At 41.1% G+C, this 14,538-nt stretch overlaps 1 protein-coding gene across 8 annotated transcripts in view; it reads left to right on the top strand.

Moving 5' to 3' along the window:
- The first annotated feature begins 9,918 nt into the window (after positions 1 to 9,918).
- The window catches only part of LOC117262266 (neurexin-2-like), a 177,332-nt gene continuing 172,712 nt past the window's right edge, over positions 9,919 to 14,538 (top strand). For all 8 annotated transcript variants that reach the window (XM_033635109.2, XM_033635144.2, XM_033635126.2 and 5 more), the window contains exon 1: positions 9,919 to 10,183. The gene's annotated coding sequence lies outside the window, so the exon portion shown is untranslated. The remainder of the gene's footprint in view (positions 10,184 to 14,538) is intronic.

Here is a 14,538-nt window from a genome sequence, read left to right on the forward strand (position 1 = left end):
TGTTTTCTAGTTGGAGCCGCGCCTCGTTTTCAAACTGTATGGTTTGACTAAAATTAAACAATGACAGCAATATAGTCCACGATGAGCAGCGCTAAAATCAACCTGCGTAGTTGTCCCTCCATTGTGACATTAGAAAGTGTCACATTTATCTTGCAAGTGTACTCTTCTTCAACATTGTGTTTACTTCCTGGATTTCCCACATGGAAATTCTGACCAATCAACAACATCTTTCTTGCACTTGTAAATGCTGCCATGAGAACACAAACCAACTCTAGGCAATTATGCAACTGCGAAACAAAATGAGTCCCCGATTCGGACCAAAGCAAGCAAACTCTAGGTCTGAAAGCAGCCTAGGATCATGTTTTTGTTACCATAGAATGAGCCTTTTATATGTGAGTATGGAGCGGGTCCTCTTCCACTGAGTCGGCCCAGAATGATCAAACCAAACACTGGCTTCACATAGGGCCGTTTCAATTTTTGCATTTTGGTTCTGCAACCTCACCACTAGATGCCGCTAAATCTGACACGATGGACCTTAAAAATGTAACCCAAATCGTGAGATTTACTTAACCTTAACCAGAGTGATTTTGTTGCCTAAAAATCAGACAGGATTCTAAATTTAGATGTTACCCAGGGATTCTGGTGTTAAGGTCCTGCACTTTGTACGCCCACTATCCTTCATGCGAAGCCCACGCGGTACATGAAAACAGTGTTTTGTTCCCTGAAAGACACATCTCTGAACATAATCCAGGCATCAATTACATTGCTACAATAATGTTATTAAGAAAAAAATTAAGTAATGTGCAAATTTAATTTCTAGAAGACAGGGCTGAGCAGGACAATTTATATCTTCATCACTGTATTTCCAACATAGCTCCACCCATCTCTAACCTGGGGAAAGTTTTAATCAACCAGAAGCTGGGCCTTTTTGCACATCACCAACATAGTCCACCAATAACACACACTACCTATAAAATATAATAAGTTGCAACATTGGGGCCAGGTATACACTCTAGTATTTAAACTCTAGATTTTTGTTTTGCTCAATAGGCATTCCACAGCTGGTATTTTGACTATAGCATAGGTGCTACCAACAGTATTATGCAGCTGTATGAAATTCAGCCAGCATGAATCTTATTATTTTCACTGGTGCTTTTCCTATGATGTTAAAATGTCCTCAATGGAAAACAGCCTATTCTTTTTTAATTTTCATTTGTCTATAATTAAGTCCTATTATTATCATATATCATTGTTAAATGTATTTTCAGTGCAATGAGAGGAGCCAGTGCAAATAGTAAAATGAAACCTCAATAATTAATGTTTGATTACGTGCCATGTTATTAAGAGCTACAAATATATTCATAGTATGAGCGATACTGTACATTGGTATGACTTAAAACGTGATCTGCTACACAAATCCAACATTAACATGAATAAGTCATCAATATTCAACCCGTGTTCACCCATTCATCAATATTGCACGCTACTGTGAAGCAATTTATACAAACACAGATTAGCTTTTAGTCAGTTGGGTACTCCCAGACTTACTATGAGACCTTGTTTACTTGCACCGCACTTGTGCTGACTATATGTTATCTGGTTTGTTTTGAATATTAACTGCTTGATTATACTGAGCAAACTGCTTGAATTGCACAACAGAGCGTATCACAAGAAGTGCACAAGCCACAGGAATGTTGTGAGCCGGTGGACAAGTTATTCTTCAGACTCAAAAAGAATAACTTGCAGTTTGCTGCCGAATCCCAGAAAGCAGGTTCAATAACATGCATGCTTTACTTTAGTCCCCAGGGCTTTCTCATAATACGGATGTTGCTCAATATTTTATTGCAATTGTGGATGTGTATCTCGCCGCACAACAGATGAGCACCTCTATTTCCTCATGTAGGCCGCAGAGCTTCACTCTGCCTTAGACCAGAACAAAAATCAATAATTGCCTTAGACAGGTCACTAAAACACACACAACTGTTTGGTAAGGTGTTTTGGGGGCAGAAATACCACTGATGTTGACAATAAAAGTGTGTATTGGATGGAATATGATTGTATCCCAGAGGGAGGGACAAAAAGATAACAGCTCGGTGATATAATTATGATTTAGCGCATTGACGTAAAACACACATTTCTCTTGTACTTGTATTCTCTTTTCATTTGATGATGCTGCATTGCACAATAGATCTGCTGTGCAGGTTTTGTTTAGAAACACAACATATGACCAAAGGCCTCATATGAAGTAATAAGCCTAAGAGTCTACAGACATGCTCTGTAGGGCTGTAAGGCATGTTGTCTGATGCATGTTAGCATGCTACATTTGCTAATTAGACACAAAGTACAGCTGGGGCGGATGGGAATGTCATTAGTTTTGCAGCTATTTGGTCAAAAGCTGTAGTATTGAGCAAATTAAAATTTTAACGTGTCCTCATACAATAGTTCGAATGATATCTAACAAATTAGTGCCTAATGAATGCCATCATCACGCTATTTACTTGACTTAAAGTTATGTACTTAACACAAAATTACTTACAGTAAAACTTCAACTACAAGCCTAGTCCTGATTAAATGCCTTGTCCCTGTTACTAGCCTGGTGTGGCTACACATTTTGACAATTAAATGCCTGTCTCAGTTAGAGGCCTGGTCTGGTTGCCAAGCAGTTCATTTTTTTATAGAAGGTCTTGGGATATATGAAACCATGCTGTTGGCTATCTTGAATTATGTGTCCGTTCCTCGATTACCCTGTAAGTTACTCATATTCCTTTAGTCGTCCTCATATTAAAAGAATCAAAATGGTTCTATGCAAAAACTGTTTTAATAGGATAAAGTAGTGTCAAGTGGCGTTACTGTCTCTCTCTCGGATGCCTTGTCTGTCGGAGCTAGACCAAATGACTGATTTGTAATTGATTATATTATTTGAAGCCTAATTTTGATAGAAGTAATATTCATACTGGTTTGAATAAATAATTTGATTATATTTCCCGATCTTTGCTGAGCAACAGTTTTGTGTGAAGGGAAATAAAAGCCTATAAAAGCATATAGACGCCTGTCCCAAATATAAGCCTGTTGATTTCAGTGATTTAAGCAAATAATAGCCCGTGCTACTAATTGAAGTTTTACGGTAGGTTCAGTGTAGGCCAATAAAGTTACATAGGTTATGCTTAGGAAAAGAAACATGGTGACGATATACCTTAAAATAATTAAAGGTTTACTTGGTTCCACATGGGACATGACCATCAGTCTCCTGGGGGAAAGCCCTGTGTTTGTTTGCCTCCTTATGTGGAGTTTTGCACTTTGTACTACTTCCTTGTTTACTACCATCAGTGCATTGGTCACGTGATCACAGTCTTCCCAGCCTCAAAGTTTTTGCCCTGATGGGGGAAAAAGTGAGGACAGCAGAAAATTGAGGGACCACCAAAGGTACCAAGAATAATCCTCTGGGAAACATGAATGTCTGAACTAAATTCCATGGCAATCCATCCTGTAGTTGTTGAGCTATTTTGCTCCAAATGAAAAAAAAAAGTCAAGCTGTTAGGGAATTAGTAAAGTCAGTAGGAGTAATCCTCTGAGGACAATGAATGTCTGCACAAACTTTCACCCAATAATTGTTGAGATATTTCAGTCGGGACCAAAGTGGTGGACGAACTAATCATTAAACTCTTATAGAGCTGCATAGAGAGATCCATAGACCTGCACTGCTAGTGTGGCCAAAAAAGAGGGGACAGATGGCCAGAAAAGACAGAGAGTGCCTCACTTTTACATGAAGAGAAGTCTTTTAGAAAAAAGTTTCACTGTTCCCATATTGTGCATTGTTTTGTTTAACAGCTTGCTTAGGAAATCTACAAAAATACAGCAGAGGCTGTGTGTATAATTCAGGCAAAGCCACATGCTTAGAAAACACACCCATATTAACACAGGAAGTCGCTTGTGTTTTCCACATTTTCCCTGCAACATGCTGTATATGTGATAATTGCAGGCTAGGTGCAACAAAGTTGATATAGCAGCTTTACCAATTTCAGAGGCCTATGTGTCGGAGGTGTGGCCCTGATTTCATCTTTAGACTCCATTAACGACTAGTAAAGAGAGAAAACATTTGAAAATGTAGCATAACTAACCTCAAACTTACAATTCAAAGTGTGTACTGTACAGTAACTGCATAACACATTCTCTGTAGTCTGCACTGTCAAATTGCAATACAGAGAGAACAGTCACAGCTGAATCATTGTACAGATATTGAAATGCAAAAGGCTGAGGAGGGAGGCTTAAGGTAAGATAAGATGACCACGATGAAGACAGGAAATTCATAACCACTCGACCTCTGTGCTAAGTAGCAGCAGCAAACCATCCACGGACAGTTAACCTCTAAAATGTGTATGAACTTTACTCTTCAGAGGAGGATTTGAAACAATCAGCTCTCTGATGAGGACATTGTTTGGATTTCAGTACACCATCTCTGCTATGTGACCAGCAGGCAGATGGGCTGTGCACATGCTTTTAGTTTGGAAATTTCCTTATGGATGCTCGGCTGAATTTCTAATTTTGAGATTTTTGCTATTACTGTAATATTTTAGTTTTGAATATACCACAAAATAATGTCGAAATATTTCTACCCCTGTTTTCACAATATGCTCTTCTCTATCATATTGGAATGAAACACTTTAAATTCCCACCAGTGTTAAATTATAAACACTGGTGTTGATTTTTAGCAGTGAGGCTTTTGAAATGTGGCTGTAAAAGTATTCAACCCCATTTACTCGCTCAGGCTGAATTGTTTCACAGGCAAAAAACATTTCAGAACATTAATTTTTCATACCTCATCCTCAGATTCAAGATTGGTTTGATTTTATCTCTCTCGCGAGGAAGGCTTAGACCCATACTGGTTCACCTTAACAGGCTTTTAGAGGGTTTTGTACGGGTGAGTCAACTGTCACTGATAAGTCAAATATTCTACACTGACTGCACAGCGTATCCTACACACCAACATCCCTTTACTGCATCGACCTTGTACAGTATAAGACAGTGAATGTACAATGTTCTCAAAAGATAATACATTTGAAATGTTTCTGGATGGTTTAGTACCAAAATACATCAGTGACTGAACATCTCTCAGGGTTGTCTCAGGACATCTGGTAGAAGTCTGTTTCAGAGTCCAAACTAAACACTGAAAAGCAGCTCATATAAAGCTGGAACAATCATCCAAAACACACAATTCCCCCCAAACACGACCAGGTTCTACACACCTTATCTTGAACTCTTTTATTTCTGCATTTTTATCTCGCACATTTCTTTTTGAAATTAGTTTCCATTCTTCCTTTTCTGTGTGTTTTAAATCTTGTTTCCCATTTTATGCATTGCCCTGTGTGAATGAAATGTACTATATAAACAACCTTCACTTGCTTCATGAATAACTTAGAGTTTGAGCATGATTTACAGGAATAACAAATTTGCAGCGATGTTTGTTTGGTCATAAAATTTTACCATTTCAGATTTTACATTTCTACACTTTTTATCATTTCAAAAATCCGAAACATTAATTAAATTAAATTAAAATAAATTAAATGGATACTTTGCCAATTTTCAACCAAGTTTATGTGACCGTGGTGTGGGAAATGTGTGCAGATGAATGGTGTTTGGCTTCCTCCCATGCTGGTGTTGATTTATGCTGCCTTGTCGCACAATGCTACCGTAACAAAAATCGATAGTAGAGTCTCACTGCTCGATTGAAAAATAATTTCAAATAGGGGTACATGTACTGTAAGAATGGAAAGCAGTGTTTACATTAGTGGACAAATGTCAGCTTTTTGCCAGTATCACATGTAGTAATTCACTGATAGCATATCAAATAGCGTAGTATTGTGTGCTATATATGTATATGTGCTATATGTTGCCAAGACAACTTGAAAATAAATTCTTATTATGAAGACAGGATTTTAAGTACTGATGGATCTATTTATCCACCAAAGCCATACAGGCTCTGTCTCTTCAGAGCATAAGCCACAACCATTACAGTCACGGTCTTCCTCTTAGCGTTCTCGATGCAGTTAGGTGACGCCATCATGGATCACATTCTCCAGGAAGACATCCAACACACCACGGGTCTCCTCGTAGAACATACCAAAGATCAGCTTCACTCCACCACGGTGAACCAGATGGCGGAGAGCGGGTTTGGTGATCTATGGTGACGCTTGGTACAGCAAGTGTTTTTCCTCCATTGACTGTACCACCAAAACTGTGATTTGTCACTCTGTTCAATAGACTGCTTTTTCATTTCCTTTTAATTTGAGGTGTTTTATTGCAGTTGAAACGTAGGCTTTTATATGGTTATTTAAAACACATGTGCAGTAGTTGTTCTAAATGTCAGCTATTCTAAATGTCTGGAATATTAACAGCTGTATTGGACATTAAGAAAAAAAAAAGTGCAGCGTAGACACCGACTGGGAGCATATTTTGATACTTGAATATACAGTCAGGTCCATAATTATTTGGACAATGATACACTTGTCGTCATTTTGGCTCTGTACACCACCACAATGGGTTTTAAATGAAACAATGAATACCTGCTTAAAGTGCAGACTCTCAGCTTTCATTTAAGGCTTTTTTCAAAAATGTAGTATGAACCGTGTAGGAATTACAACCATTTCTTCACACAGTCCCCCGACTTTAAGGGCTCATAAGTATTTGGACAAACTAACATAATCATCAATTAAACAGTCAGTTTTAATACTTGGTTGCAAATCCTTTACAGTCAATGACTGCCTGAAGTGTTGGACACATAGGCATCATCAGATGCTGGGTTTCTTCCCTGGTGATGCTCTGCCAGCCCTTTACTGCAGCCGTCTGCACTTCCTGCTTGTGTTTTGGGTGTTTTGCCCTCAGTTTTGGCTTCAGCAAGAGAAACGCATGCTCAATTGGATTCAGGTCAGATGATATGACTTGTCCATTGCAGAACATTCCACTTCTTTGCCTTAAAAATGTCTTTGGTTGCTTTTGCAATGTGCTTCAGGTCAATGTCCAACTGCACTGTGAAGCATCATCCAATGAGTTTTGAAGCATTTGGTTGAATCTGAGCAGATAATGGTGCCCCAAACACTTCAGCTTTCATCCTGCTGCTCTTGTAAGCAAGACATGACTTCACTAGAATAAATACAGAGGGTTTATCACAAGATGCAAACCATTGGTTAGCCTTAAAAATGGAAGGCCAGATTAGAGTTTGTCAAAAACCATCTAAAAAGCCTGTACAGTTGTGGAACAGCATACTATGGACAGATAAAACAAAGATCAACTACCAGAATGATGGGAAGACAAGAGAAGGAAGAAGGGAAGGAACTGCTCATGATCCAAAGCACACCACCTCATCAGTGAAGCATGGTGGAGGTACTGTTATGTCATGGCCATGTATGGCTGCCAGTGGAACTGGTTCTCTTGTATTTATTGATGATGTGACTGCTGACAAGAGCAGCAGGATGAAAGCTGAAGTGTTTGGGGCACCATTATCTGCTCAGATTCAACCAAATGCTTCAAAACTCATTGGACGATGCTTCACAGTACAGTTGGACATTGACCTGAAGCATACTGCAAAAGCAACCAAAGACATTTTTAAGGCAAAGAAGTGGAATGTTCTGCAATGGTCAAGTCATATCATCTGACCTGAATCCAACTGAGCATGCGTTTCTCTTGCTGAAGCCAAAACTGAGGGCAAAACACCCAAAACACAAGCAGGAAGTGCAGATGGCTGCAGTAAAGGGCTGGCAGAGCATCACCAGGGAAGAAGCCCAGCATCTGATGATGCCTATGTGTCCAACACTTCAGGCAGTCATTGACTGTAAAGGATTTGCAACCAAGTATTAAAAGTGACTGTTTAATTGATGATTATGTTAGTTTGTCCAAATACTTATGAGTCCTTAAAGTCGGGGGACTGTGTGAAGAAATGGTTGTAATTCCTACACGGTTCATACTACATTTTTGAAAAAAGCCTTAAATGAAAGCTGAGAGTCTGCACTTTAAGCAGATCTTCATTGTTTCATTTAAAACCCATTGTGGTGGTGTACAGAGCCAAAATGACGACAACTGTATCATTGTCCAAATAATTATGGACCTGACTGTAATTACACCATTATTTGAGATTTCAGGTGTAGCATATTTTGATATCAATATCCTCTATTTAATAATGCTCCCATTACAGAATCATTTTATGTACACCACTACTCAGTCCATCTAAGAATGCACAGAACCATTGAGGAAGCACATATCAACAAAATGGCAGCAGCGCTAGAAACTCCCACCCTGGCTGTGAGTAGAAATCTGCAGGATGACAGCAAACTGCTCATTTCGCATCTTCAGTGACGCATTTCGAATCATCTAGTGGATTGCGGCTGGGGGACAGATGGGGATCTCTAGGAACTGGCAGCACTGGGGCGCCTTAACACCATTCGTCTACACACACTGCCTACACCGCGGTGACATAGACCTTGTTGTAAATTGGCAAAGTATCTCTTTAAGTGCTACAAATCTTAATGTCAGCATCCTCCTTGATCCCTTTCCTGTCTTTATTGTGGTAGGTGAGACCCAGGGGTAGCTACACTTCCTGTCTTTGTAACTCTGTGGGCCATTACAAATAGCACATCTCACTATTACAGTTATGTGTTGCTCTAACAAATACAAAAAACCTACATCACCTACCTGCTATTGGGATGATTGGAACTAGAGATACTATGTCATTTCTTTGTCAGAATTTCAAAGAATGTTCTAACGATATAGTTTCTGATGAAACTGATGTGGTTGTAATAAAGTTGAAACACAATATAAACTTGAAAACAACACAAATTTTCCCCTTTTCAGTTACACCCAATGAATAGGTAGGAACAGGGTGTCTACAGTTCCCTAAAAAGACTTAAATTGTCTTAAATTCAGGTTAAATATGTTCGGTCCCATTACTGCGAAAATTTCTCCAGCCTGACAGACCCAATGACTGTTTACAATCATCAGACAGACTGAAGAATTGCAAGAACTGACAGCAATGAGATTTTGTTGGTGCCGGACACTATAGGACACCACCCAGAGGTCCTGTGTTCATGCCTTAACAGGTCAGAGCCAAGTCCGGTCCAAGGAGGACCCACCGTGGATCGGTGGTACCTCTGGGGCACCAGCACGTCCCTCAAATGTTCAATCAGGTTGGGATCTGGGGTGTTTGGAGGTCAGGTCAACACCTTGAGCTCTTTGACACGTTCGTCGGGTCATTTCTGAGCAGTTTCTGTGGCGTGCCAGGACCCAAGGTTTCTCGCTGGAATATTGCAAGACGCTCAATATTATTGACTTCACCCGCCAGTGGTTTTAATGTTTTGGCTGATTGGTGTAGCCAATAGATAGATAGATAGATAGATAGATAGAAGAATGCATAAAGGGCTCTACATCATGGAGACACACCTTGTGGAAAAGGTTACAATTACAATTCACTGTACAAAAGATCCAGCACTGTGAGTCACTGAAGCATAATGGACTTGTCTTCATGGGGAAGTTTTTGAACATTACCTCACATGCTCAAGGACACTTAGGCAGCATTAGGAGAGGGCAGGGTGGGGCTGATGAACCCGCGTCTGTGTTACCTCCAGGTCCCCTCTTCTATCCGCCTTTTAAATGAGACGCCACTCCTATGTTGAGATGCTCCTTATAATCTGATAGCAGGCTATATATACCTGCTTTACTACCAAAGGTTACGATTGTGTGGTTAAACGCCGCTTAATCCTCCATGGCAACGCTGCTGTTAGTTTGATGGGGAGCAGGATTGGTCAACGGCAGCTGACCGCGCCCTCAACCCATATAAGCTACCTACCAAACTATTACCATCAAGTGTCGGGGGAATGACGGCTCTGCTGCTGCTGCTGCTGCTGCTGCCGCCGCTGCTGCTGCTCTCGGTGCGGCGGAGGAGAGAAAGCATCTTTGTCTGTACGGAGGAGCTGTGGGCTTCCCTGCCTGCCTGCCTCCATCGACACAGCAACATCTAAAAGATAAGAAGACTATCCTTTCTGAAGACAGAGGTCGCATATTCATCTGCCGCATTCATCTCTGCTCAATTTAGGATTTTTTCCCCCCTCCTTCCTCTTTTGTGCTTGTGTTTGCCTGGCTGGAATAATCAAACCCCTTCGCGCCGTATCCATGTGTCGGATCGCTGGATGATGCACAGGTAAATGACACCGCACACCTCCTACACAGAAACGACCTTATGGATAAGGTAATTAGCTTTAAAGCGTGCTGCGGTAGAAAGCTACAAGATAAGCCGAGCCGTATCTGTGTGTGTGTGTGTGTGTGTGTGTGTGTGTGTGTGTGTTTTTCAATGTCAGTGGTCCGGGATTGTTTGTATTCCAATTCGGGGGATGTTGGAGCTGCTGCTCACCAATTATTGACCCTTGTCTTGAGGTGTCTTTTGGAGATTTCACTTAATGCAGTCAGAGATAATCAGCTTTCAAACCAACCATCTTTGGTGTGAGTGTTTACAGTCAGTTGAGGTGGGTGGAGGAGAGGTATGGTTTCCAAATTCAACACGGTTGCGGATGAGGTCGCTTAATTGCGTGCCGGAAGACATGTCCTGTGGTTGGGGTTACAGCACCTACAGTGGTGGCTTTCCCTTTGAATAAAGGGCTGCAGCCCAGGCACAAATATGGAAACGAGACCTATTGTTTGATTCCGCCAGATGCCACATGCCGGCTCGGCTCTGGATTCATTTTTAATATATGTGAAAGTGAAGTTAAGGTGGTCTTTGAGTCATGCAGCATGCAGGGCCCTTGTCTCTGAGATGCTTGAGGTAGCCTATTTATTATTGAGAGGGATTTCATGTTCTGTGCCAAAGGATTGGGCAGTTTAAAGATAGGAGGCAGAGAGACAGACGCACAGAGGGAAACAGAAACAGTAGTTGAGTCAAGCAGATGCCACATCACCTGCAACAAAGGAGGCTTCGCCGTCTAAATATGATCCTTGAAATCAGGAGGGGGAAAGTTGTGACTGGGAAGGAAAAAGGTTTCCTACCTGTGTGATAAGATGATGCTTCTTAAAACCTGCAGCTCACTCTCCACGCCCCCATAGGAAGCTGCTGCTGCCTCCATACAGCAGATTATCTGGCACCAGTTCAGCAGGGTTGACCACTGAGGAGGTGGTGTGGTTTAAATTAAAGCTCCAAAACACAAAATGTTTTGAAAGAGACACAAATATCAGTCAGTCCTTCACAATCATTTGTAACACTGCATATTTTAAGTGGAGGGATGTGAATGAACAGCCGTCTTCAATCATTGTCTATTGTTCATGGATTGCATAAACTGGCGTGGACTTTTTATTATCATAATATCATTCAATTGTGTGTTTTGTTATCGTTATTATTATCATTGACTCTGTCTTGTTTTGTTGCTTGAAATGGAAATGAGTCCATGGGGGGAGGTGCCCAAGATTCTGAGCTGCACCCCTGCACATTTCGCATACACACTGCTGCCCTTCCTGCACCTCCTGTAAACCTATTTGCTTTGCAAATTCTTCTCCAACAGTAACACCGCACGTTTTGTCACTGACTTCTCTGAGTAGGGAAACCTCTGCATTCACAGGCAAAAGCACTACCAGCTCAGATTTCCTGTTCACCTGAATTAGGTGGCCACCTCTGCTTGGCTGTTGCTCGCTATCTTTCAGCACCCCACTTGTGGACAGCACACAAGTGTTGCGTCTCAGATCCGTTGCACGTTCTCTCATTACCACTCGCTGTTTGGCTGCACTCTTAAATCCCTGCCGGTTCAGCTGACAGACTCATTTGAATGCTGTTGCATTCTTTGGTAAGCCACTTGGTTTCCTAAACGAGAGCCACATTGACAACAAGGAAGTCATGGCTCGCAATGCTTAAAACACTAATGATATACTCATGCAATGCTGAGCAGGACTTTATGTGCATTATAGTGTTGTTATGGCGATATTTTTAGGCAGCAATACAACAGCAGGGTGTGTCACAGTCTTGGCTTTTTTTTTTTATTTCTTTCTTTCTATACTGCATTTTATTTTCCCTCGGTCATGCTTCAGTTATGCGTGCAGCTGAGTGTAATTCACGTTTATTTTTATTTCTCATCTGCTCTATTTTGACACAGGAAACGCCACTGCCAAGATTTTACTCACCACTTAGTATTTTTGGTGCCTTCAGTGCCATCTCCACCACACTCGTGTTGCTATGGTCTGACTCACAAGACATCTGTCTCCATCACTGCTTCCAGTGAGATTTAAGGGTTTGGGTAGAGTTAGCATTTCAAAAAAAGAAAATGGTGTCACAGCTGCCACGACAACAACAACTAATACATCACTACTAGTAATAAATAATATTACAAATAATTCTGTAGCTCTTACTAGAATGAAGCTGCATTACATTACTTTAATGATTGAAATTCTTTAAGCCTTTGTCTGGTAAAGCTGCACTTTTATATGAACCCTGCAGCTGCACAGAATGAAAAAGAAATAATATTTGGAATTAAGATATCTGGTACAAAGCACCAGCCAATATGCAAAGAGAGATGGATGATTGGATGACAGGAAGGCGGAGACTGCTTGAAATAACGACAGGGCAGGAGTTGACATGGTGTGTGTGTATGTGTGTCACAGCTCAATAGCTTCAGCATGCATGCTGGGGAAGTGGAAGGTTACAGATATTGTGTGGCATTGCGAATCGTGTCGCTTCCTCTCTATCATACCCCATCAAGGTCATATCCACAGACTGAAAGTGGTGGCCCTGGCCTTTTCCACTCCTGGCTCTGGCAGAGGAATGGGGCCCGCGGACCACTGCTGCTTCTAATCAGGGCTGACGCGTGACTCAGTTGCATGCCAGCTGCACAGCCAAACAGGGATTATGTCCCTGGATGGTGAAGACAAAAAAAAAAGGTCACTGTTGAGATCTTTGTCTCTCTACACCTTTGGCGAGTTTGGGTTATTTAATTATTTGTGCGTTGTTTCAAATGAAAACGAAATACTTAAATAACACACCATACCAGTCATATAGCTGGGAGCCTTATAGTCAGAGTTGTGGCACTGACGGCACACTGTTGGTTAAGTCACAATCTGGGTCATTGTGCCACTTGTTTTGTAGAGTAGATAGAAGGTTGTAAAAGAGTGTTAAAGTCCAGATATGGGCACCCACAGTTCTAGAAAAAAAAATCTGCATATACAGTGGCAACCGTTTCGGAATGCTTGATTGATATTGTTATATATCTGTGAAATAATAGTCAGTAAAATTGCCAGTTATTTTCACCACAGGTGGTGCAGTAGGTGGAATGAAGCGGAAGGTGGTCTATAATTTTCTGTAAGCAGAATGCTACTCAGCATTCAGCGCAGGTTGCTACATTGGAGCCTGTCATACCGGGAGACACAGTGACAGAAATGTTCTTTGAAAAGCTCAGCTGTGATTTATTAAATATGTGCATGACAAAAAGGTACCAGATCAAATTTCAGCTTGAGACAATGAGCCATTATGAAGAACGAACAGAGTTACTTGTGTATTTCTTTCACAGTTTTTCGCTTAACTTTAAATATCCTTTGTTATCTCAGTGGAGCAGGACAGTTCAGGAAGTAGAGTGAGGAGAAGAATGAGGAAACGTCAAACCTGTGATATTATGATTTCACACATAGGGCTGGGGGATAGAGAGAAAATAAAATATCACAGTATTTTTGACCAAATGCCTCGATATCAACATTGCAACGATATTGTAGGGTTGATTATTGGTGCTCTCACAAAATATTCACACGATGAGATTTTTGATATATGATCATCAATAATGTGGATATAATGAATAAAGCCTTGTTCTTTTTTTTAGCCATATCCAGATAGTATCCACATTGTTTTTAGGAGGTCTGGACAGTAAAACAAGAACACGTGAAATATGATTTTTGAAAATCTGATCCAAACCACAGTCTGAGGTGGTCTGAAATGTGATTCCAATCAGATTTCTAGATCAAGTTGTGTCTCAGTGCAGCTGCTTTGGCCGCTCAAATCGTATTTCAAAGTGTCTTTGAACACAACACACAATGACGACATCAAATCCAGAGTGACCGGCGTGCTGAGCAGATCCATGCTGCTACGAGCAGAACGCCAAATAAGACAACATGATGAACAACAGTCTGTGGACAGACTCCAAAATAAATTGTTTGCAGGGCAAAATGATGGACCTCTCTTTCTTTTGTTTCGGTGTTGGAAAGCCCCGTCACAAGCTATGAGCTGATGCCTTTGTTGTTACCAGAGTAACCCATGCAGATACAGTGATGATGTCTGGACACACAAATCCAAACTGATTAACTGCAAAAAACAGTGTGCATAATCTGTCTATAAGATCTGATTTGAGAAACAATGCCTGCAGTCTGAGCGTAGCCTTAGTGGGTACGCCGCAAGTCGCAACATCGGGGGCTGAAAAATGAAGCCGACACGGCAGTGCCAAATACTGCAGTTCCTTGAACAGCCACTTGAGGATGGCTCCAGAGGCGAGTCAATGCCGAAAGACCCTCCATGTTAAAATGCCCAGCTTTACAGCC

Source organism: Epinephelus lanceolatus, chromosome 11, assembly GCF_041903045.1.
Source record: "Epinephelus lanceolatus isolate andai-2023 chromosome 11, ASM4190304v1, whole genome shotgun sequence".
NCBI lineage: Eukaryota > Metazoa > Chordata > Actinopteri > Perciformes > Serranidae > Epinephelus > Epinephelus lanceolatus.